At 48.2% G+C, this 26,015-nt stretch overlaps 2 long non-coding RNA genes across 2 annotated transcripts in view; both read right to left on the reverse strand.

Annotated features, from left to right (window-relative positions):
* LOC144171421 (uncharacterized) overlaps positions 1 to 26,015 on the reverse strand; it is a 293,332-nt gene that overhangs the window by 38,184 nt on the left and 229,133 nt on the right. The window lies entirely within an intron of this gene.
* On the reverse strand, positions 19,122 to 22,751 carry LOC144155065 (uncharacterized). Its single transcript, XR_013319499.1, has 2 exons — positions 22,372 to 22,751; positions 19,122 to 19,211 (listed from the first exon to the last, which is right to left on the reverse strand). It is a non-coding gene; the product is annotated as an uncharacterized LOC144155065 (long non-coding RNA).

Below are 26,015 nucleotides of genomic sequence, written 5' to 3' on the forward strand. Positions count from 1 at the left end.
AAATTGAAAGCGTCGTCGGCAATGCCCTTAAGCACGTGGCCGACTTTTTCTGACTCGGGCATGTTGCGATCAACCTTCTGACATAAAGCCAGCACGTCTAGTACGTACGAAACGTAGGGTTCCGTCGTAGACTGGGCTCGGGTAGCAAGTTCGTTTTTGGCAGCAATCTGGCGAGCCGTGGACTGGCCGAACAATTTCCTGAGCTCCTCTTTGAACTGGTCCCAGCTTGTGATAGTCTCCTCGTTGGTCTCGTACCAGACAAGTGCGGGCTCTTTTAAGTAACAATTCACATTGGCTAACATAATCGTTTGGTCCCACCTGTTGTGGAGGCTGGCGCGTTCATACATCTTCAACCAGTCGTCAACGTCGATGTTACCGGTGCCGGAGAACTTCCCGGGGTCCCGCGGCTGGGAGATGACGATGGGAGGAAGAGCCATGGGCGGGGATGTTTGAGTGCCTTGCTGCATGGTTGTAAGAGAATATGTGCGCCCACTGCGTAGCTCCGTAATGGTTAGTAGAGCTTGGAACCCCAACTGGACCCTTGGGTCCAAGGAGAGACGATGCAGAGAAGGGGCGCCGGAGGGGAACGAGTCCGCACACTCCACCAAAAGATGTTACGAGGATATAAGAGGGAAGGGACACAATGTATTCACGCTATTCCAGTATTTACTGTAGACAGCACAGCAAGCCGGAATCTGACGTGAACCTCGTCTTCCTTCACGAGCCCAAAAACGTCCCTCGTCGTCGTCGTCGTCATTCACTTCACCGACGGGTAACAATATTTTAAACAGAAAACTGCGAGTGAAGGCAACGTTCAGGCGGAGTCGGCAAGGACACCCTCAGTTTGCGTTGGTAGGCCTTCCGGAGACTATAAATTGCACTGAGGGTCAATCGCATGCAGAGGAAAGGGCCTCCTAAGATGGTCCTGCCAAGCTGACAGCTGCAGCATCCATCCTAGTCCAGAGACGGCCGTACTTCCGTCTTGTCTGGAATACGGGATTCCAACAGACACTAGAAGATGGTGCGTGTCTTTCACCTCTTCGTCAGAGACGACGTTTGCCTGGATGCCAGAATGACCTGGCAGCCTTTGAAGCGAGATGCGGTGCCCGTCTCGTAGTCCAAGTGTGGGCATTGCGTTTTTAACTCACGCACAAGTTGGCTCCAGTGGTGGGATGGCTTCTTGAGTGCTTTTAAGGCAGGCCATCAGTCGACAAAGATCACCCATTGGCGAGTGATACCACTGATGATGTAAAGGAGTGCCGCCGTAATAGCAGTTAACTCAGTGACGGTGGACAACGTCTTGTGGCTGAGTTTCTCTTTTACAGTTAGTCCCGCCGACGGAATCCACACTCCAATAGCTGACGAGTCAGACTTCGTAGACCCGTCTGTATATACCTGAACGTGGCTAAGATAACGTGAGCTGATGGGCTCCAGCATGAATTGCCGCAAGGCTAGCTCAGCAGAGATGATTTTTTGCCAATACTTGGTAAGGTGACGCTTATATCCTACGGTGCAAACTTCCATGGCGGGAAGACAGGCTTGCCTGGGCGTTCAAAGTTGGCCGGTAGGAGGCTCCACAGATGAGAGGAAGACACCTGTTCTAGAGGATGGTCAGCACACCGGGTTACGTGACGGAGGCTGGTGAGTAGGAACTCTTGAGCTTGGAGTGCCTGGGCTGACATGCACCTTGCTTCGCAGGGAGTTCCATTCGTGTATGTGCACCTTGGAAGTCCCAGGCAGATGCGTAGAACTCGAGTCTGTGCACACTCTAGCACTCTGAAGTTCGTCTTAGACAAACCAATCAGCACTGGGAGGCCGTAGCGCATAAGGCCAAGAAATAGGGCCTTATCAAGTCGCAATAGTGAAGGAACTGAGCAGCCGCATGTTTTGCCTGTCAACATCCGAAAAATGGGCAGATATGAGTGCAGGCGTCCTTTTAGGTGACGCATCTGGGGGGCCCAAGATATATCGATCTAATGTTACTCTAAAAAATTTATGGGTGTGAACGTACGGTATTTCTGTGTCATTTATGACCAGAGGATAGCGGGATACCTACCGCCTCTTAAAGGCAACAGCGGCACACTTTTAGGGTGAAATCTGCATTTCGCAGTTACTGAGGTACTTTTGAATTGCAAGAAGAGCTTTCTGGGGTTTGGATGGTATACTTCTCCAGTTTTTCCCAGAAGCCCAGGCACAAATGTCGTCAGCATAGAAAGATAAGTTGACACCTTGGAGTAGTACTTTGGTGAGGGGAATGAGGCCGACGCTAAAGCAGACAGGGCTTAGAACTCCGCCTTGAGAGAAGCTCTGTGTAATCTCATGCCGCCTTGTGTGACCTTCATTGGTGGTCATATATAGACATGCCGATTCTTCAAGTAGTGACACAGCCAAGTGAAGTGTACACCCTCCCTGGTAGCCCTACAAACGTAATTTCCTTTCGAATGCTGTAAAAAGCCGCCTTGATGTCAAGGAAGACAGCTACTTTGACATTTTTTACAGCCTTTTGATGATGAATGTGCCTAACCAAAGCTATCTTCTGCTACTTCTGCCTTCTCTGAACCCTGACATCTCTAGGGGATACACTTCGCGGTCCTCCACATCAAAGCGAGTCGATGCAACACCATTTTCTCCATTACCTTCCCTATTCAGCTTTTTAGAGCAATAGGGTGGTAGCAGTTGATGTCCATTGGTGGTTTTCCAGGTTGAGGACCACTACTAGGCGAAGAATTTCCCAGCTTGCTTCCATGCGACTTGTCTACCATGACTTGTTGTAAAAGGTAAGAAGTTACCGGACGGCGTTACTGTCGAGATGTCGCAAAGCTGAGTGCGGGACACCATCGGCGCCTGGCGAAAAAGGCAGGTAACGGACACTAACGCTGTGATTGGCTCATAGACAGCGAATACTTCATCCATGAGTACACTGGAGAGCCAATCAGTCAGGGCCTCTGAAATCACTGCAGAGCTCCGGGGAGCTGTAACCTTGGCGCAAAATTCTTCAGCTACGTCCAATTCACTGACGCCACGCTGGAGAGCTATTGATAAGAACGGACGAGCTTGACTCGGTATTGCTCTCAGGAGGCGGGAAACTTGCCAAGAGAAAGATAGAGAAGAAAAGCAACGAAAAGGCCGAGAGGTTATCCAAGCTTAGAGCCAGGATTGCTACTCGGCACTGGGGGAGGGGTGTTGGAACTTTCGAAGGCGACGAAGACGATGCAGGCACATAGCTCAACAGACGCATAGGCGAAGAAGGCGACCAGGCGAGGCGACGAGATGGCTGCGTAGCACCCGGTTCTCTGTAGGTAATGTAAATATATGTGCTTTTCTCAGACGGCGGCCTCCTCCCGTGCCTGCCTGGACGTTCTTCCACAAGGGGTGTTCAGGGAATGGAAGAGAGGGCAGGCGAAAAGGAGGGGATAGGAGCGGGGACCTGCACCCACTTTAGTCTTTTTGTGGGCCTTATAGCCTTTCATCTAAGCCTGTGTCCTTAATGAAGCGCAGAAGGGGTGCTGTTGCCTTTTGCGAAGTCGATGGTAGGGGTCGATGTCCTAGAATGGTCTCTACCGTGAACAAGTTCAATCGGCTGAGCTCGGTGGCCAACACGCGTCTTTCCGATGAATACTGGGGGCAACGACAAAGCACATGCTCGATTGTCTCTTCAACCTCGCAGGCGTCACAGTGGGCGCTACTGGCCATCTCGATGAGAAAGGAGTAGGTTTTCGTGATGACCGTCCTTAACGACATTCTACAAAGTAAAGTTGATTGCGATCGAGACAGCCCACACGGAGGACGGCGCTGGAGTAGAGGGTCCTGGTAATGGAGGCGCGGATGTACGAATTCCGGTGTATTCCATTCACTAATGGTGGTCTTGCGCGCGAACTGACGAATCACCCTAGCGGCATCGGTCCTTGAAAGCGGAAGCAAGATGGTGCTTTCCCTGTCATGGCCTGTCCGGGCAGCTTTATCAGCCAAAACATTGCCGGTTATTCTACTGTGCCTTGGTAGCCACTGAAATAAAATATCATGGCTCTCTATGACGGCCTGGTGAAATAATTCTCGAATTTTTGTCACCAGTTGGTGGAAACGACCTAGCGCAGGGCTGCTCGCATAATTTGCAGGGCGCCTTTGGAATCAGAAAAACTATTGAAGAGCTTCACGGATGGATGCAAGTTCAGTATCCATCGAGCTCGTTGCATGGCAACACGCAATCAAATTTTGGTTGATTCTTATGGCATAACCACCGCACCTGCCGAGCTCGAGGAGGTTACAGAACCATCTGTGTATATATGCCTCCGATCATTCTGTTGTTCGTGTTGTAATTGCATGAAAAACTGTCTGAGAGCCAGTGGTGGCAAGTCGGCCTTCTTTCCAATGCCCGGAACATGGAGACCAATCGCGGGGTTGCCAGACACCACAACTGGGAGAACGATGAGACCGCAGGCGTGTAACTCGACGGTACTTTAGCCCAGTGCGCTGTGACAATGGCTGCGAATGAAGAGCGTGGTAGACTTCGAGGAAACTTCGCAAGTTGGTGAGATGGTAGCGAAATGCGAGTTTGCGGTCTGCGGGGATCAAGCTTGGAGTAAAATTCTTTCCAACGCTTTCTTGCGAACTTATTCATGTACTACTGAATGCTCTTCTGGGCATGCCTTGAAGCTCGAATGTCATCAGCTAGTTAGGTTGTTTTACTCTTAGGTTGTTTATTCTTAGGTTGTTTACTATACACAGCAGCGGCCATTTTCTGCAGCGGGCAACAACAACAACGTCGGTTTTTCGCACAACAGGGAACGCAAGGTTTTTATTTAAAAAAAAAACAGAAAAACGGGAGCCGAACCCAGGGACGCGGAGTGTCTGGCAAATCACTTAATCACTATCCACGCCACGCGTATCATGCCTTTCGAGGTACAGTTGCCCGCTTACGTGCTTTAAATGCGAAAGTATTACGGCCTCCGCCGGCGATACATGTGTCAAGCTGGTTCCATGAAGCTACCATATTACAGATTCGTAGCCTCTCAGAAGGGGTTTCCAAAGAGTCTTCAGACTGGTCACGAACGGAGACGAAGGAAGGAAGGAAGGCGAAAGAAGAGGCGCACGCACAATATACAGTCGAACCCGACTAGAACGAACCAGAATAGAGCGAATTATGCTATACATCGAACAAAAATAAACCAGTGACGGAAATACACGCAAAAAATTACGCCCATCTTCCCGCGAGGGAACCCTGATGTGATGCGACGCATCGGGGGGGGGGGGGGGGGTTCAATTGGTCGTAACGTTGCCTTGAGCGTTTGCGCTGACGCTGGTATTGGATTGTGTCAGCCCACTCGCCGAGGGGACCGTCGCTTCCATCACGTCTTCATCGGAAGAATCAAGTCAAGCACGGAGTCGTCAAGCGAAGGCACGCGGCGTCGAACGAGAGCGAGCGCTGACTGAACCGCCGCAGCGCGCTACCCGCTTTATATTCACAGCGCCTGAAGGAGAGGAGACAGCGGAGGAGAGTCGCGCATGCGCGCACTTGCGCGCCGAAGCAGACGCGAGCGGAGCGAAGCGCGCGCACGCAGCTGTTGTTTATGATAATGAGACGGAGTGAGAGTGTTGCGCACAGCTGTCGGAGAGAAGAGCGGAGGAGAGGCGCGCATGCGCAGGTGGCGTGCGGACGCCGCCGACGCGGACGCCGACGCAGGAGGGACATGCCTCAGAGCAAGAGATGCGTCTCATCTAAAATATTCCTTATAACGAACTTCACGTCTGATATATCGAACTCGGCGTGCCTAGAATGGCCGCCAGAATGCATGGTCTCGGAGCGGCGATTGAGATGTTGATTGGCCGCGACCACTGAGCAAATGCCGCGACTGAGACATTGCGCCTCGTATGGAGTGATATGACGCCCGACACTTGCCGTAACTGTTTCCGACGCGCGGAACTCACGACGGAACCCGTCGAGTCAGTGAGTCCGGACCAAGACGGCAGCTCGCCAACCTTCCCGATGCTGTGCCGAAAGGAGTGTCCTTCGAAGATTTTCTGAGTGTCAACGACGACTTTGCCGTCACTGTAAGCCCCTCGGACGCGGGCACCGTCAGCAGCACCATTGTGATGCTGCTGAAAAGAACCGAGGAGGCAGAGAATGTCGCGAGTGAAAGCCGTCCGACGCTCAATGAAGTGCTTTCGGCAGTCGATGTCCTCCCCCAATATTTCGTCAATATTGAAGGACACGGACTCGAACTGGTGCAAACAATGTCTCGTGTAAAGATTGCTGTGCTAGTTGATGCAAGGGAAAACAAAAATCACCCATTTTTTTTTTGGGGGGGGGGGGGGAGTAGGCAGTTAAGGCGTAAAGGCGGAAATAACTTTATTATTTGCAATAAATCGATTCATTTGTGTTTAGTAATGAGTCGAATGACATACTTTATTTTGTTCGTTTCTGCATGCGGGGATGGCAAGGGGTTCCCACGTATTGCGAACTCGTAACAATAAACTCGTTATAGGCGGGTTAGGCTATATCGAACTATTGGATATATCAAACTAATCGTGGCGCATATTGCAGTTCGCTATAACCGGGTTTGACTGCAGCAGTAAGTCAGCCCTGATGGTCCCACTGGGTATGCGATGGCCCAACGTTAGGCCTAACAGTACGCTTTGAGGACCAATGGCGTCAACCGGCACCCGCACCTTGACGACCTTGAAGTTGCTTGACACATAGTTAGGCTCAACGCTAAGATTGTCTAGTGTTAAGGCTGAATAGGCCAAACAGCATTCCCACATTCGTGCACTCAGGCGGATTGTTCAGAGACTTTGATCCGTGTAATCCGAACCCATCCTTTGACCCCCTCCACCTGTATTATCTCTTATCGCCATCGATTTTGCTGTCTGGCTCCTCTGTAATCCTCACCCTGTCAATCGGTAAACAACCTGCCGCTCCTCCACCGCTTCTAACACCTCCTTTTTTAATATAAGGCCCTATCTTCTACACAATTTTTTCTCTTAGCGCATGACGTCATGCTTTGTGTACCTGTGAGCTTCACCTATACTGCTGTTCTTTGCATTGCTCTTCTGGCTCCCTTCAGCTTCCATCCAAGGCGCTTATTCAAATTTTATGTTTCTGACCCCCCCCCTGATCAGCCCCGGAAGTACGGGTTGGTTTTACAGTATTCTTCAAGGAACCCTACAACACTTTCGATAAGCGCTTGTAGGAAGCAGGCGTGAAGCAGATGCGGCTTCCTATACATTTATTTAGGTAGCGTAGACCCGGCCAGAACGAGCGGCCGCCAAGCTGCTGAGGCGCGTTCCAACCGTGTCGCGTGGAACTGCCCACGTGGCAGTCCACTCCGCTGATGATGATCATGGTGCTGATGGGGACGATGGCGATGGTGTCGCTACAGGGCTCCCCCCTAGCGCGTAGCCCGTGAAGATGAAAAATCGATGACGTGGGTTGCGCGAAACAAAAAATAAACTATGTACAGGTATGTACAACACCGATGGTCAGTAAGATGTGTCCACGCTCAATGTCCTTATACTGGCCTAGTTGGTCCTGGGAGGCCGTCCGGTGAGTTCCTTTCCCTCGGGGGGCCTTGCCTGGGAGTGGCGCAGAGGCCGTAGGCGGAAACAACCGTCATACGGGGCGGAAGCTGCTAGCAGCACCTAGTGGAGAGAGAGTGATGTCCCACAAAGCTCGAGTGCACTCTCCGGGCTAGAAGGTGGTCCAGACAAACGGGTGCAGATGGCTTGCGGGTGTAGGGTGGCTCCATTCTGCTTCCAGCTCTGTTGTTCCACACCCCACGGCAGCATGTCCGGAGGGAGTGACGCAGTCGACACCGTGTTCGTCTACGTATGAGCGACCAATGGGCCATTGACCGTCGTGATAGCTCGAAGCGACGTTGCTTATGTGCGAAGGCCCATGAGACACCTAGAAGGGTGGTGAATGCTCTGCGAACTCGAACGCGTTGCTGTCGAAGGGGGCGGGCAAAAAATTGTCTCCGCTGAACTTCTGACTCCCGCGCTGTCATGAAAGGAGCAGCGAGTTGCCGGGAAGAAACAAGTCGGTCGCAAGGGGCATGACGTTTGTGTGGTCTAATGCGGCGTTGACGGCTCGAAGCAGAATACGCGGCGCCCGCAAGGGAAGCAACAGGCAAGAGTGCACGTGGTGGATGGCTCGGAGGCCGACTGCGGTCTTCTTTGTTCTGGTCTGCCTGACCCGTCAACGTTTTGGTCACAGGTAGTTGGTGGGTGCCCATCTTTGCTCGTTGAGAGCCTACTAGCCCAAGTGCTTCCTTGGAGGAGTCACGCTGCTCCGGCGCATTCACCAAGACGGAAGACAATGTCACGACGGCAGATGGTTGGTGCGTCGATGGGAGTCTCGTCTTTGGCGCACTGTACCTGTCGTATATGCCATTCAGGGGGCTGCGTTGCGGAGCACACGTTGTGGAGTGGTGTCAGGGAAGGGCTCACAGTGGGCTTAGATGGGGGTGGCGTCAACCGTGGAGGGAGGGAGGTCGCCGCCTCGGTGCTCTGCGGATCACCGGCGCCTTCTTGGGGTGAGGTAGTAGTGGACAAAGCAGACGGTGGTTGGTGAGCGTCTGCGATGGCGTCAGTGGCAAGATTTGTCACTGATGGTGCGGCTGCCGCGCTGGAGGTGGGGGCCAGGGGACTAACGCTAGTGGCAGGGGACGACGCCGATGACGAAGAGCGTGCAAGGTGCGGCGGCGATGCGTGCGCGGAGCGTGCTGGCACCTCTTCAGCTCCAGACCGAAACAGGTCGTCCCGAAAGCCGTAGTGCGCGAGCACGGCAGCCCGAAGGTCATCATAGGGCGTTTCGCTGGGCGGTGGTAGGGCGAGAACGCAGCGCAGCTCGAGCGGAAGCGTCTCCCAAAGGATGGAGTGCTTGAATGGCTGTATGGTGACGTAGTTCAGTGAGAACGTAGCCTCAAGCTTAATAAACCAACCTTGGATGTTGCGTGGCTCTAATTCCGGTATCAGTGGGTCCCCCCACGTCACCATGTCGGTGTGCCGCTGGCCGGGTGACAGGGGCGGTACGTCCGGGTCACCACTTTGTAGGAAGCAGGCGTGAAGCGGATGCGGCTTCCTGCATTTATTTAGGTCGCGTAAACCCGGCCAGAACGAGCGGTCGCCAAGCTGCATGCTGAGTCGTGTTACAACCGTGTCGCGTGGAACTGTCCACGTGCCAGTCCACTCCGCTTATGATGATCATGGTGCTGATGGGGATGATGGAGATGGTGCCGCTACACGCTTTTACTCTTTCCTTCGCGTCTGGAACCACTGCGAAAGCTACAGTTATCGCAAGCACGGAGCGGCACTGCGTGATTTGCTCGTCGCACGAGATACGCCTTCCATTTCTGCTTTGTTTCTGTGGCTTTTTTTTTAAGTTGCTGTCGAAAAGTGTTCATTGCCGCAACTGAAGGAAAACCGGCAAACAGCCGCTACACGGTCTCAGTGACGTAATTCGAGCCGTCGAAAAACGTCAAGACCGGGAAACAGAGAAAAGTTTTTTGAGCGAGTTTACAAATTATCTGACGCACACAGAGCAGTCATTTTTGGCTGAGGTACTTTACGTACTTTACGACCCCTAATCTAAGCACTGGGTGTGTTGGGCGACTACGTTCTGCAAGCACTTAAGTTTTAAAAAAAAGTCGAAAAAAGTGTTGCAGGGTCTCTTTAAGTGACAGGAGCAGCCTAGTGTCCATTCCGTCAGAGTATTTTCCAAGCACCGCAATGCCATATTAATTATCGGTCTCATTTTTTTTTTTCGCGGTTTGGTTCAGCGCCAACAACTTTTCCAAGACAGTTACATTCATCCATAACGTCGAAAATTCGCACTATATTGGCTGAAGCCTGCCTTAATTAGTGCTTAGTTTAAAGTTACCTGAGATTTCTAAGTATTTATCTTTATCTTTCACTCGAAGACTCAGCTTATATTACAATATGTTAGAGTGCGAAAATTGGGTGATTTGGTGCATTACTACGAGAGAGCGAAAACAAAAGGTTGGATACGGAAAAGAACAAGCGACACAACCCCAGCGCCCGTGTTCTATGTGCACGAACAGGATAACAAGGCTAGTTGGTTAACATGTTATAGTTGAAATAAAAAACAGCATGAAACGAACAAGACGCAGACAAGTTACAGTGGAAACGGTCACAAGCACTGCGTATGACGCAGCGCTCATAGTAATTAGACCTATAATAGTTTCACACACAACTATACACGTGTTGTGCGTGTCGCTCTTTCTGTCGTGTGCCGCCTGTACGCTGTTTTTTTCGGTATGCTACAATAAACTAGTACACAGCGCAAACATACAAAGTGCTAGTTCGACATCGTAACCTGTATGCAGCTTGGACTGTTTCATTTGCTTAATTCGCACACTCTAAACAAATATTTGACTCCGTCGAAAACTCAGCAGTCATTCAGGCATTACGGAACCAGGGTGTAGACGAGCATTATGTAAAAATACTAGAGAATATTTACAATGGGTCCACAGCTACCATCCCCCTCCATACGGAGAGCAGTAAAATACCTATAAGGGCGTCAGACAAGGAGACACAATCTCTCCAATGTTATTCACAGCATGTTTACAAGAAGTATTCAGAACATTAGATTGGGAACAGGTGGTAGTAAGGGTTAATGGAGAATACCTCAGTAACCTCAGATTTGCTGATGACGATGCCTTGCTAAGTAACTCTGGGGACGAATTACAATGCATGGTTACGGCACTGGAAAAACAGAGTAGACCCATGGGCCTGAAAGTTAATATGCAGAAAACTAAAGCAATGATCAATAACCTCGGGACATCACAGCGATTTGAGATAGGTGGGGAGGCAGTAGAAGTGGTAAGCGAATATATCTACTTAGGTCAAGCTGTGACTCCGGATCCCAACCATGAGGCAGGGATAATTAGAAGGATAAGAATGGGGTGGAGTGCATTAGGCGGGCATTCTCTGATAATGAATGCCAGCCTACCATTGCCCTTGAAGAAGAAAGTGTATGACAGCTTCATCTTACCGGTACTCACCTACGGGGCAGAAACTAGGAGGCTTACTAAGAGGGTTCAACTTAAATTGAGGACGACTCAGCGAGCAATGGAACGGAAGGTGATGGGTGTAACATTAAGGGACAAGAAGAGAGCGGAGTGGATAGGGGAACAAACGCGTGTTAAGGACATATTAGTAGAAATTAAGAAGAAGAAATTGGCGTGGGCAGGGCATGTAATGCGAAGGCAAGATAACCGTTGGTCATTAAGGGTAACAGAGTGGACCCCTAGAGAAGGTAAGCGTGGCAGAGAGCGGCAGAAAGTTAGTTGGCAGATGAGATCAAGAAGTTTGCGGAAATAAATTGGTCGCAGTTAGCACAGGACCTGGGTAATTGGAGATTAATGGGAGAGGCCTTTGCCCTGCAGTGGCCGTAGATAAGCTGGTGATGATGATGATGATAAAACAAACGATGAAGCCCGAAATTTACGTTTGTACGTGCTAAATGTGACTGCGTTTAGTATTTTCAGGATCGGTGCATTTCACGCGTTCAGGCTGAAATTTTCGCGACATATTCATGCTTTGTCATTTTCTACCCTTCCTTCACATTCTTTTATTAGAGTATAAGACATTGCGCAATACGATGAACAGTCGGCGAACCATTACGAACTCTCGTTAGAACCGCGCCGCACTATAAATTCGGTTTCATAATGCTCCTGAAGCTAAGGACGGCGTGCCCGATCAGAAACGTCACACCTGTGGGGACGTCAGTGGCGCTCCGAGACACTGCGGCGGCGTCACCCAGCAGGCGACAAAGTGCAAATACAAAGGCCAGCGTGCGTGTCCTTGCGGCGGGATGATAAGCGGGAGCATAAACCGAAGCGTACGCCAAGCACAAAACAAAGCCGCAAGAAACCGGTCCCTCACTGTCGTCGCCGTCATCGGGCCTTCGCGATCGCAGTCGATCATGCCTACCGGCGAGGTCACATCATTGTGAATGATATACGGTCCGCTTGCACGAGGATGTCACCACCTAACACAGCACAGCTGCCTCATGCAGCGCGGATGTCCCGCGACCGTATACGCGGCCGTGCGTACGAAGCCTCGCGCTTTTTGTCTACCTACGCTTGACTGCTATGGCTGCGGACGCTGAGATTACAACGAGGGTGGCACTAGGAAGATAGGCCAGTTCCCGTGGTGCCGGTTCGGGCGCCAACTGAGTACACAGAGTGGTTGGCCGAGCCACGACGCACGGCACCTTTTCCGCCCACTCCAGGGCAAAGTTGAAGGTGCTGTCCATTGTGGCTTGTTGGCCCCTCCTGAAGGGTGACCTCGGCAACGACTTCCGAAAGTATCATTTTATCTGGGATGGAATTCTACAACATGCATCCGCTTGTAGGGTGTCCAAATTACTGCAAGCCCAATCTGTCAAAAATAAGAAAGTGCTGCCCATAAACCCTTGAAGCATTTTCTTGTGTCTTTCGAAAGAGTTATTGTCGCTTTTGACAGAGCAGCCTCACTGGAAAGATGTCATCGAGTTCCCCGCGTGGATGCGGGAGACGATTCCGCCTTACACGATAGTCATGTGATGAAAAAGTTTGACAAAGTTCTCACTGCGACATTTGTAGACACTTTGGAACGGTTTCTCACAATACGAATGGAAGAACGAACTTTTATAAAAGCACAAACAGGATCAATATCGGTGACTTCGTGCCAGATTCTGGAATTTAGAGGAATATTTTGAACTCCGGATCAAAATATATTAAGCTTGAGGCGTGTTTCATGCCGTTCACAACGAGTTCCTCTGCCAGTTTCGTTCAAGTCATCACAGTTCACATGGTGCCTTTCTGAATGACACCTGAACAAAAAAACGTCCTTTCATGTCGGGTTCATTAGAAACGGCTCATATGAACATAACGGCCCTCATCTCATGTTGGGTTCATAAGAACGGTCCTCATAGCATTGCAACAGCACAGCTACGCCAGTGAAGTGAGAACGACGCGTGGCTTGACTGCTGCGTCCAGAAAACAGACGTGGGGGCGCGCGATTGCAAAGCTACCGAGATGAGGTACGCGGCGCCATCTGTAGTTTCTTTCAACCGGACGTGGAAAACACTTCTCTCGCGATGTCGACAGCCAGTAATGCAACTGAGAGGAAAAGAGGTCGTTTAAATAACTTCTTGAGTTTAAACCACGGAATAAGATTCGTGGCAACTTCGCCGCTACAAAGCTTCACCGCTGCCACGGACGTAATCAAATGCCATGATGCCCACAAATTGGCTGAGACACGTGCCACGTGTAAACTCATACGTATCAGTGAGGAGGTCACGAAATGAAGCTATAGCTTCTATTAACTGATCTGTTCCATTTTAAACTAAGAATTCATATGAAATCTGTCACATTGAACATGAAGCATACCCGGGAAGAATGCATACGGAGTGCTGTGCTAAGCACGTATTCGAGGCCGACTAGTTTTCACCACAAGCCTTCCGTATTTAAATTCTGTCAGCACATGCAGCAGCCTTATAAAAAAACACAATCGCATTTAAAACACAAAAGGAGGCTGTAACGGCAGCCAATTAGTCGTATCTTTTCACGACAGGCAGATAAAAAATCACATTGGTGTTGCACGCGCGGGAATTTCTCCTGTGCCTTAAGGCGCCCAGGAGCGCCATGGAGTAATTTAGGCCGTGTGCGGATCTTTAACGCGCACAGCAATGCTGTAAGAAGTGGCATGGGTGGTTTTTACGCATCCATAGGAAAAACAAGTGCGCAGGCCGGCAATCTAGTCAATGATTTCGTGTCGAATTTGCTTTGCTGGTGGCATAAAAGGGTCACTAGAGTGTATTGTGGCCAAGCGTAACCACTGGATTGCATTGAGAGAGGTAGTGAAAGCGAGAGTATGTATGTATCAAGGTCGAGAACTGGGCCAGTTGGTATACATTCATTCTGAGGGAGCAGCGCAAACTAGACAGGACAAAGGGTAGGACACAACACGAGCGCTTATGTATGTATGTATGTATGTATGTATGTATGTATGTATGTATGTATGTATGTATGTATGTATGTATGTATGTATGTATGTATGTATGTATGTGCGTACGTATGTATGTACGTATGTATGTATGTACGTATGTACGTATGCATGTACGTTGATTTGATTGATTGATTGTGGGGTTTAACGCGCCGACGCAACGCAGGCGATGAGGCGCGCCGTAGTGGAGGGCTCCGGATTAATTTTGACCACCTGGGGATCTTTATCGTGCGCCGAAATCTCGTACACACGGACGTTTTTGCTTTTCGCCTCCATCAGAAAAGCGGCCGCCGCGGCCGGGAATCGAACCCGCGACCTCGTGCTGAGCAGCGCAACGCCTTAGCCACTGAGCCGTATGCATGTACGTACGCATGTATGTATGTACGTATGTATGTATGTATGTATGTATGTATGTATGTATGTATGTATGTATGTATGTATGTATGAGGGGCTCGGTGAATTAAGACAGAAAATAAGGGTTGGCAGTCAAGAAAACCTCGGAAAGCAAAGGGGAAGTTGTGGTGGGTCATAGAAACAGATGAAGAATTTTTTGAATCAGAAAGTAAGTGGTGAAAAAATGCGCACCGGGTGGGATCCGAACCCACAACCTCCAGAATACCGGTCTGTTGCGATAACCACTACGCTACCGGTGGGGCTGTTGCCCCACAACTTTCTTGGGTATTTATGTTAGGTATTTTTTGTTTCCTGTACTTCGGGGTGGTAGGCAGCGCCACTCGGACTACACGGGGTGAAGGGGACCTTCTTTTAAACCCCCGGGCCGTGACTGGAGTGCCTACGACATGTCGAGAGTGGTCGACCAGCGTTGAACCCTCTTAAGCTACCTTTGGCACCAAGACTGCCAGAACAGAGGCCCTCGCTAAGCATGTAGCGAATCAGAAAATTGGAAATGAGGGGCTCGGTGAAATTAAGAGAGAAAATAAGGGTTGGCAGTCAAGAAAACCTCGGAAAGCAAAGTGGAGGCTGTGGTGGTTCATAGAAACAGATAAAGAAACAGGTAAAAAAGTTTGTCACATTAACCATTTCTTGGATGCGCGACCATGCGTCCCAGCGGCGGCCGTATCGTAAGCTAGTTAAAGGAGCCATGAAGAGAAAATGCAAGTTGGTTTTATTCGAAAGATTTCGTGTTTTATAGTTGCCCCAGCGCTTGTCCGGATACAAACGGTGCTTTATTCACTGAGAAATTAAACAATTTAAGTTAAAATTTTGATTTTCCCGCTCAATCGTGCGTTTTCGTGGTCCCAAATGACATCACAGGAACCGACCGCTCTGCAGCCTGGAGTACCTTCATTCACGCATCCGCCGTACAGGGTAGAGACACGTATACGCTGGCGCCGCCATTTTCGGTTGCTCGCTCGCCACCGAAGCAAGTCATTGTGTCAAAACCGCGCTAAAACTATCGCCGCAACGCGGTTTACTGAAGAAGTTTGAATCATATTGTCTGTTTCGCGTTGCTAGGTCTCGTGGGAAACGAAAAGAATAACGCGTTGAGCCCGTTGGCCCAACTGCGGCGGCACGGGACCGTTCAAAGGTTGTCTCCACCCTGTACAGCGGTGTTGGTTTGTTCCCGCGTTTCTTTACGTTCCGTAATCTAGATGGCGCCACCATACCGTGGCAAGCGTTTGGTTTGTTTTTGCCCGCATTTAAACCTGGCTTGTTTTTGTTCTGGGAGAAAATATTCGTTCCCTGAAACAGTGCTCGCTCGACAAATGGGGTCACGTAAGACACCGTTGCTTGCGTCAATCGGCCAGTGTCGTCTGAGACAACCCCAAGCCCCGTAGTGCTGTGCAGCGAAACCAAGCATGCTGTGCGCAGTACGAACAGCAGAACGCATCAGTACTTCTATGTTTACATGTGCTTTCGTAACTTCCACTGTTTGTCCCATCATTCTTATTGCTTTGTAAAGAATGTGCCCTAAATTTAAGCGCAAATCGCTCGTTCGTCTAGTTTGTAAGCTCTACCTAATTTGCGTCTGCTTCTGCCAGCCTCCGCCAATCGCAGAGCTTAGCTCATGTGACATCATAGGTTCTGTTGCGGGAAATGAGCTGGTGGGTCGCATGACCATTCCCGTTTTTCCTAATTATGTAGCTTATTTGAGCGAAGTTTACGTTAAAAGTGGTGTCAGTATGATTCTAACGAGACAATCTTTTGAATGAACCAACCTTGTGTTTTCTCTTCATGGCTCCTTTAAGCCCACCGTTAAGCCCGCAGTTTTAAGCCTGGTAGGCTTAACTTTCGGAAGAAACCCTTGCAAAGCGTGCAGGACGTTCTACAATGCATTGCGGTTTTTCGGCACTGCAAGGCAGACGGTGGACATTACAGAGAAAACAGAACAAAAAAAACGAAATGCCCATCTTTCAGTGCGCGCCTGTCCCGTCCTGTGCATTCGATGGCAAAAAAGATTCATCGGCACAAACATACTCAGAAATATTTTTGGATTTTAAGACAGCCTGTTGCTACTCCTTGTGTATTTGGGGGCCCAAGAATGAATATTCAGTCTATCCAGCGTCGTCCATGCCAAAGGAATAACCCCACGCACGAATGCAATGTCAACATAGCAGCGAGGCTTTTGACAAAAAAAAAGTGGGAAGAGACAGTGCAAGCTGGTCTCGTTTGTCGAAAAGCACCAAGGGTGGCCCGTGTGACGCGCTTATATAGAATCGAGGATCCCAGTAAGAGCCCAGTTACTTCCGTTACCCTTTGTGCCAATCGAGAAAGGAGCGCGAAGTTCGAATGACCCCTTCTTTACAAAAAGGCGTGCCATCAATAAGGCTACAAAAGATCGGCATGTATTCACGGAATTATTATTCGAATCGTAACGTCTCTGATAGTCAAATATTTCTTCTAATAAATCGATTACACAGGCCAAGGTAGACTTTGGTTTCGGCATCGGTTACCTGAACACAATGAACTTCACTATAAACAACAGAAAAAAAACAAAGACTGAACCGAAATATTACAGGAAACAACCGAAGGAGGATTCCGTAACACCTGTGATTTCAACTTGGCGCTTTTGTTTTCCCACTGTGGCTTGAGGACACTTTTTTCTGGATCATTTTTTTTTTCTTCAGGCAGCTTGTTCCATTGCATTGATATTTTATGCCAACGTCGTCAAGGGCGAGTCTCGGCTCCGATTAAAAATAACTAATGCCATGTTCGCCACCTTGTGACCCCCCCCCCCCCCCCCTCTCTCTCTCTCTCTCTCTCTCTCTCTCTCTCTCTCTCTCTCTCTCTCTCTCTCTCTCTCTCTCTCTCTCTCTCTCTCTCAAACACCGTTTCATACTTTCATACTAAAAAATTCTCGATTTAGCAGCCATACAGACACTCAGTGACTCAACAGGCGCGCGTATACAAGGAAAGTGCCGTCAAAATTGTTCGACTCTGTTGCCAACCTCGAGCGGAGATATCCTGGAAATAGGGCGATTTCCCTGAGGTCGCCGTGCTTTTTTTCTTGGACAGTGCCTCTATTGCCGGCTACCGGTAGCTACATACTAAGGCTAAACTTGGCGAATAATGAAGCCTTTCCATAAGATTTGACTCCGAAAGGTGACCCGCACTGGACACAGGCAATTCAAACATCACGATCGCCTCGCGAAATGTGCAATGGCATACGGGCCATATTTTTCGAAACGATCCACACGCACGGAGGACCTCGTCTTCAACGGCATACTTAGCTCTAGCACAGATTGGCCATTCTGGTGTGTGGTGGCGAAGCAGGAACACGAGAATTTTAATGAGTTTGAAGGGTGTATATGTTTTTTGATGTTGTATGTTTTTGCGTCCCGCTTCCTTTCTATAGGAGCGCGCCCGCCATGGTTGTGCGTGCCGTCACTGTCATCGTTCTTCAGTCCGATTCTCTTCGTGCTGTGGTTTCAGCTATGCGAGTTAAGCAGTAGCGCATTTTTTTCAAGGCGATATCCATACATAGCCCGTTCTGCGAAAATACGGCGTCGCTGTTCCACCCTGCGCGTAGGGAGGTACCACAAATCCCATATCCACACTTCCCATCAAATTGCCTGCACGGTCACATACGCTCGCGCAGCTCTCACATCCCCACTCAGGTGTATTGGCCAGTTGTGATAACAGCTGCCGTGAGAAGCTCATGACCGATCCACCAATTGCCATTTGGCTGCGACGTCGACGTGCGTACCCACAATTCTCGTATACTAAAAACAATTCAAATTCTGGGGGTTTAACGCCTTCAAGCTACACCGGCGCTATGAGGCGCGCCGTCGTGGACGGCTATGAATTTTTAGGCCCCCCTGTGGATTTCTAACGTGCGCTGAAACCTCCACACGCAGGCGGTATCGTTTTTCGCCTTCACAGAAAAGCGGCCGCCGCGGTAGGGAATGAGCCTGCGTCCTTGGGTTCAGGGGCCATGTGCCTCAGTAACTGCGCCACCATGGCGAGTGATTCTCATACACTGGCTCGATGGAATTGGCTAGTGACAATTACAGCTGCTGCAAACAAGCTCATGACATATTCATAAGGATGTACTCACAGCGCAAAATAAACATATAAAGCTATGATACACCTAAGATTTCCTAACCCTTACAAAAATGGTTATTGAGATTGAATTGAAAGTCAATTGACTTTACTCAGTACATTGTGTTGACAGTCAATTGACTTTGAATAGAAATTTTGTATTGAGTTCTCGTTGAAAATTGGCCGCCGCGTTTCAATTGAAACTCAACGCTGAGTTTCAATTGAAAGTCTATTGACTATAGTGAACATGTCTGTTGATTTTCAATTGACTTTCTGTTGAGTCTCAATACACTTTTCCTGTTGAGTTCCTGTTGTGACGTGTCAATTGAAAGTCTATTGAGAAAAGTCTGTTGAGTTCCAGTTGAGTCTGTGTTGACTCTCTATTCATTCTCCTGTTGAGTTCCTGTTGAGAAATGTCAAATGAAAACCTACTGAGCATATTCAAGACAGCCCGTTTGATTTCCTGTTAGTTTTTTGTCAAGTTATTTCAACAATTGCATAGTAAAGTTCAGTTAACTCTACTAAATATATACTAAGTCTGCTTCAATATTGCAAAAACATTCTAGAAACTGTCGTCAAGGTGTCCAATGAGCAGGCGAAATAGTGAGGTGTTGCATGGCAAAGCTTGCTTTATTGCTCACGAAAGCATCACGGGAGGGCTGGAGCCTCGCAGGGTCCACTTGCCTACTTGACTGTGTAGCCTGCAAAATACAAGAAACAGACTTGTTTGTTTGCACCAGTCAAGTACGAAATGATGATTGCATCCCTTCTCATTAAGCATGCTGGTTTAAGTACCTGGCTATTTTAAAAGTTACCTGGCTTGTATGTTTGGAAAGCAGGGAGATAGCAGTTCAACAAATGTATAAGCTTTCCTCAGATTTTAATGCCGTAAGCCAAGCTAGCCGCATCAATTAATTCTACAATTGGTAGGGAGTGGAATGCCTTTAGTTGAATGCCTTCCGCATTAAGGCGCCTGAAATCTACAGGAACGACTATGTTTCAAGGCGGCAGGGAGCCAAAAAATCACTCGCATGGGTCCGTAATCGTGTCTTCCACATCTTTCAGGCCCAAAAGAAATCCAAATAGGCCTATAAAGACTGGTAGAGCCACTACCTGACAGGAGAAACCCCAAACCTGTGCAAAAGCATACCTGTCAACCTGTGGATTTTGTTTTTTGAAATTTTAATGCTTGAAATCTCGTAAAACAAAATTAGAAAATTGTCAACTTGCATGAACTTGTTTACAAAACAAGCCTTGATTAAAAAAAACTAGGATCAGATGGTACTGTAATCTAAAGTTACTACATCAGGCAATCATCGCAAATGGCTTTATGAATGGATGAGCACATAATACTTTGTGCTTACCGACTAGTGGAAAAAAATACATGAACCGTGATGAAAAAAAAACGTGGCAAAAAGAACGTGACAGGAAAAATACATAACTTGAATTTCGCAGTCTTTTACACTCTTGTAACGCTGAAGTATGGTGTGTGCCTTGCAGTACGTTTACCAAACAAGTAGCACTAAGCAGCAGCTTAAACGGATCATATGAGACATGGGTATATCCACATTTTTGCCTTCATCATAACAATGCCAGAGGGGTATACCAGTATAACAAGGCCGTCTAATGCCAGTTTACACACAAGGAGAACACGAAACAGTTTTGTTTGGTGAGGGGAAAAACATCAGTTTCTGTAAATGAGAAATAATTTAAAAGCTTGTATCCCTTTGCTTGGCGAGATTTTCTATACACTAGCAGCACTAAAACAGTATAGTGATACCATGCCGACCAATCATTTGGGTAATTCCTAGAGGCTGAACATCTGTCAAAACAGATTGACTAAGCCCTCGCGCAATGCCGGTGTAGCGTCAGTCAGTGGCACGTCTGATGCCACATTCAGCCAAAATGTTATTCAGTGATTTTGCTATTACTCACACCACATTCAGCCCAACTTATTCAAAACTGCTCCGAGAAAGGCAGTCAGCAGGTTGTGATTAGAAGCAATGGCAAATTTCAATTTACGCTAGCAAGTCGAGCAAGTGCTTAAGTCAAAACTGGTATTCATCAGTTTGAAAGTTTGACGCCTGTGCATGTTCTAGCGCAAGCTGCCTAGCACCTGTGACAAAAATTGGCAAATGAGAAATTCACGGAAAGATACATGGAGAGAATTGGCACTTAGTGGTAAAAGACTAATATATGACAACAGTGTGCAGTCTGTTTCCAACTACTACTAACGCAGCAGGTTTTTTTCTGCATTGGTTTTAAAGCCAAATTGTCTGCTTGCCTTTAGGGTGCCGAGGTAACACATCAGACTTGTGTAAAGATGTTTTGGGTTTAAACCCTACCTTCTGCGGATACATAGTCTCTATTTTCCAAAAGCAATCAATGAATTTGTTATATTCTTGGGCATTATTTTTTTAGCTGGGATGAAATACGGTTTAGGCCACATTTGTCACTGCTCTGCACTCAGGGAACGCTCTTTCTCCAAGCAATCATTCAAATTAATACGCAAATATATTGCTGGCTGCCAGCACTTTAGCTTGCAAGTATATTTTACCGCCATGTCTCCTAACTGGTTGAACACACTATCCTGTTTGTGACTGGTAGATCTGCCTCTCAGCCTAGCGCTGTCAGGTGTGCTTGCATGGCACAGTATTCGTGCGTTTGTTATTGATCCGACAGGCACTTGTTCGATTCAACCTCTTTCATTTTTTTTTTCATTTTCGTTAACTTCGTTCGTCAAACATTTTATTTATCTTCATCATGGTGTTCTTTCTTTTTTCATGACACTTCGTACTAGGTAATTCATGGCTGCTGCTCCGTTCTGTAGCGGCACTGCATCTGGGATTTTATTCATTCGTCAATTGCCTTCAAAGGTTTTGTTAGATCTTTAGCTTAAGATACATACAAATATAGAACACGCGAAAGCAATACAGCAGCGCGGAAGACAATAAAACACTGATTGATGTCAAAATGTTGTGTGCCGGTACAATAGCCTCCCCCTTCAATTTGTTACACTTACGTACAGTATTTTTGCAAGGCTGAAGTGAAATCATACCCTTTAGGTCGATTTGGAGACGGCGGGAATAAAAACACTGTTCATATACCGACAAATAACCAAGTCGTGAGTATCGCCATTCAGGAAGGTCTGCACAACATTTGTCATGATGAAATGTACAGTGTGCGTCAGGCTTGTCTAGGGCAAGCGAGCGCACGGCTCCGGAGCGTGCTGGCGACATCTGCTGATAACTGCTGGGTTAGAGATAGCTTGCCATTGCGCGTGCGCGGATCTCGGACAGGGTCGGGCCGGTCGTCATTTCGCATGGGCCACTGTTATTTGCAGACGCCACCACCCACGAGGGGCACTGGTCTTCCCCAGTGCCAGCCATGAGCGGTGACAGGCCAGATAGACGCGCCGTTTGACGCGTTTATCGCAGGCAGTTACGTAATCGCATAAAGCAACGAGCGCCAATCTTCTGCATCTCAAGCGCACCAAACGGAAAGCACGCAACAAGAATTCACTGCAGGGATTTCGGTCGAACCTGTTGTGCGATTACGTAAGTCCCTGGGGTGATAATGCACCGCGTCAAATTACGCACTGATCTCCGGCGTCACCGCTCACGGCTGGCACGAAGAAAAGAAGCACCCGTTGCGGGTGGTGGTGTCTCCAAATTTTAGAGGCCAAAGCTGAACGACGACCGGCCAGGGCCTGTCCGAGATCCACGCACGCGCAATGGCAAGCTATCTCTAACCCAGCAGCTATCAGCAGATGTCGCCAGCATGCTCCGAAGCCGCGTGCTCGCTTGCCCTTGACAAGCCTGACGCGCACTGCACAAGAGCGCTCGGAAAGAATGAACTTACCTTATAACAACGTCGCTCCCAGCGGGGCTCCCAGCGTGGTGAAATTGACGGATTCCAAAGCGTGGCTAACAGGGATGGTAACACCTCACTTCGCAAGCTTCTTCACCGTAGCGCACAAACACAACACGACACACAAAGGATGTTCACCGGCGGTAGAAGAGCGCATACGATGGCTTTTCCTTCAATAAAGTCGATGTATCGCCAGCTGCACTGCAATGTCTGACCTTCGATGCTGGTTGAAAAGATTCGCACACGGCACATAAATCGCCAACAACACGAGGAAAGCTATAAATTTGCACAGAACAGCGAGAACGACCGCACGACCGCACCACGCCGGACCCCGCACATCCGGGATTGCGACCAAGCGACATTGGCTTGGTTTCAAGTCGGTTTGCGATGGCTATGCCACAGCCAGAGTTACTGGATATAGAGTAACTCTGGCCACAGCTACGCATTCTTGTGAAAACTGAGCGTGAAAACATTGACACGAGATATCAAAAAAACCTACGGCGGCTTGTGAGTCCTATGTTAATATTTACAATAATCTTTTATAGAATTATTACCAACCCCTCTAGCAGCAGTAATAATATTATATTGCAGATAACCGAACTCCGCCGAGGTCGCAATGTTGGCGGTCAGCGCCACTGGCGGCAGTGGCAACGCCGCGTACTAGACATTCGTGACAGCGCGGTCACTTCAGCTTAGCGTGGGAGGGTGCCAGAGGAACCAAAAGAACTGGTTATCGCCGGTTGTGGAGGTGGATGGCACGTCTTTTGTGTCCGGGCGCCCGCTTCGGCGAACTGCAGCAGGAGAGAGGACGGAAGAATTCTGGAAAGTCCAATCTTTGAAAACAGCTTCAAAGTTCTTGATCTGCTTGCGGGCGCAAGATATTTGCTAGGCGCTTGTGTTTGAGAAACGTAGTCCGCGGACGTGTTGACATCGTTAGCGAGAGAGCGGTTCGGAGTGTAACAAGCGGCACGCCAGCAAACTAATTTGTTCGGTTTCTCTTTTTTTTTTTTTTGTAGTGGCGTGAAGCAGTGTCAGGCTCGTTCTTTCTTTTTGTGACCCTGTGCAGTAAAGATGAGTTGTTAATCAGCGCTTCAGTTTGTCTTTCTTCATTGTTTTCTTCGTTTGTTCGTTCGTTCAGTTCGTGTGAGCGGCGGCGCCTTGGACTGGCGTACGGAGTTCTTTTGCAGTGAAAGAACTGTTTTCACCTGTTTTAATAGAGCGTAGATGCGCGTTTGCTCCTTGTGGAATTCTCTGCATTCCACATTGCTGTTCTACTGTTGTTATCATAGACAGTTCACGGTATCCTCAAGGAAAGTTATGTATGACGGGGAATAGAACTCGCGTCCTTGGGCTCAGACCACGGCGGGGTGCGCGAGTGATAACTGGAGTAATGAAGTTCACGAGTGAATGACGATGAGGCCAAGCCTGCGTTCGCTTGTGTGAAAAGTTCGCTGTGTACAAAAATTTAATTGTTCTTTTTTCGAAGTTTAGGGATTTACACCAAAGTTTTGCTGTTTTTTTTTCTGAGTGTTTATAGGCACAATTTCGTCACTGGAATATTCTTGTGCGTTTGGGTTTGTGAGATAAGTATTCATTTCTGCAAAACAGCGCTGTTAGTATCGTGCCTCCACAGAAAAACACTGAATCATCGCACTAGGATGCGATGTCACATATGCCTTTTGTAGATGTAGCAGATTGAATCGCGTTTTAAATGTACCTCATCCCCACCTACCTTCCCGCAACACAAGGTATCACAGCATTGTATGTGTGAAAAGAGGTAGGGGGAGTGACGACTTTTTTTTGTCCCCAGAACTGGGACCCGAGATGTGTAGCCTCTCCCCCCCCTCCCCCCCGCCTTTCCGTTTTTTCCCGGCGAGATATGCATGCTTCATGATTCCGCTCCAACTTTCCCGGAAGATTGACTTCGAATATGTCCACTGCCGCTAAAGCGGAAGCTTAGCAGCAGTAGTGGAGATTGCTCACTCATTATCTCAATGCGTGCTAAGGTATAAAGAAGAAAATGCGCTGCTATAGCAAGGAAACGATTCCGCGGGAGTCACGTGCCAGAAGAGATGAGTCACTAGAGTTTTGTCAATGTTTATTTCCATTGTTTTGTGCAAAGCATGTTGCGGCAGTATTTGAGGAAATGCAGTCAAAAATTGTCCAATATAATTGATTTCCCCACTTAGCCGGTATAATTATTATTTGGGCGAAGATGCTGCCAGGCGTTGCGCTGCTGAGCACGAGGTCGCGGGTTCGATTCCCGGCCGCGGCGGCCGCTTTTCTGATGGAGGCGAAAAGCAAAAACGCCCGTGTGTGCGAGATTTCGGCGCACGTTAAAGATCCCCAGGTGGTCAAAATTAATCCGGAGCCCTCCACTACGGCGCGCCTCATCGTCTGCGTTGCGTCGGCGCGTTAAACCCTACAATCAATCAATCAATCAATCGAAGATGCTGCTGGTAAAGGCTACTGGCCTAAGGAGTTTTATCAGCTTTGAAAATTAAGCTCGAACCATAAAACATGGACAAAAAAGAAGGACACTGGTATATATTTAAACAACGTAGCACCAACTAGCTCGACTCTCAATTTTACTTGATTTTTGTCAGTAGAAACTCTATTGAGTTTCAATTAAACGAAGTCATTTGATATTCTAATGAGTTTTGTCCATTGAAACCTTGTTGACTTTTTATTGACTGCACTCAATAGAAATGTCAATGTATAATAAAAAAACATAAAAGTAACCTAGTAGTCTTAATTCAGCTGACACAGTGGGCAGCGCTGAAAAAAATAGCCCTTCAAAGTGTATGTTTCAGCCTGATGAGTTTTGTCAATTGGTTCTCCAAAGAGTTTCAATAGACTGGTGTCAATTATTTTTGTATTGCGTTTTCTCAATACAAATCCTTTTGAGTTTCTACTGACACATCTCAATAGCCAATTGAGTTTGAATTAAGTTTCTGTTGATTCAATTAAAACTCAACAGGGAAAGAATTGAAACTCAAAATCCATTTTTGTAAGGGAAGCGTCTCTGAATTGGTTTTGTAACCCTACACGAAGTAAATCTCCGTTACACGCACCATTTGGTGGAGCATCAAACCACGACATAAAAACCACGACGCAACGACGAATTGCTGGAAAGGAATTGCATTCTTTACAGCTCTAGGAAAAAACTGAACGCTGCACTGACTCGGGTAAAATATTAAAATATTTCATCCACATGATGGAAACTTTTGTGCTGCTAATTGTCCATTTCACCAAATACCGAGGATCAGCAGAAACAAGAAACACATAATCGTTGTATTTATAATCCCCATCCCACAACGGACACCCCCGCTAAACCAACAGATATATCACATGATCGCTGAACCACAGCTGTTCATTCCTGGCAGTAACGCGTTAGAAGTGACGTGGTTACCGTTGATGATGCTTACGGGATACTGAAGCAACAGGCGTGCCGTCAGCAGGATACGTAAGAAACGGTGTTTCGCTCTATTTGGTTAGCTGAGACTTCAGATGACGTCACGGCGTGAAAATTTGCAGGAACTTCCAAGTGGGAACTCTCGGATAAATGCGTAAGCTGCTCTGCATAAATGAAGCCCTTCCTAGGCAGATTCACTACAGTACATAAATGCATTGCT

Source organism: Haemaphysalis longicornis, unplaced genomic scaffold, assembly GCF_048455015.1.
Source record: "Haemaphysalis longicornis isolate Haplotype H1 unplaced genomic scaffold, Haemaphysalis longicornis Haplotype H1 scaffold_1, whole genome shotgun sequence".
Taxonomy (NCBI): Eukaryota; Metazoa; Arthropoda; class Arachnida; order Ixodida; family Ixodidae; genus Haemaphysalis; species Haemaphysalis longicornis.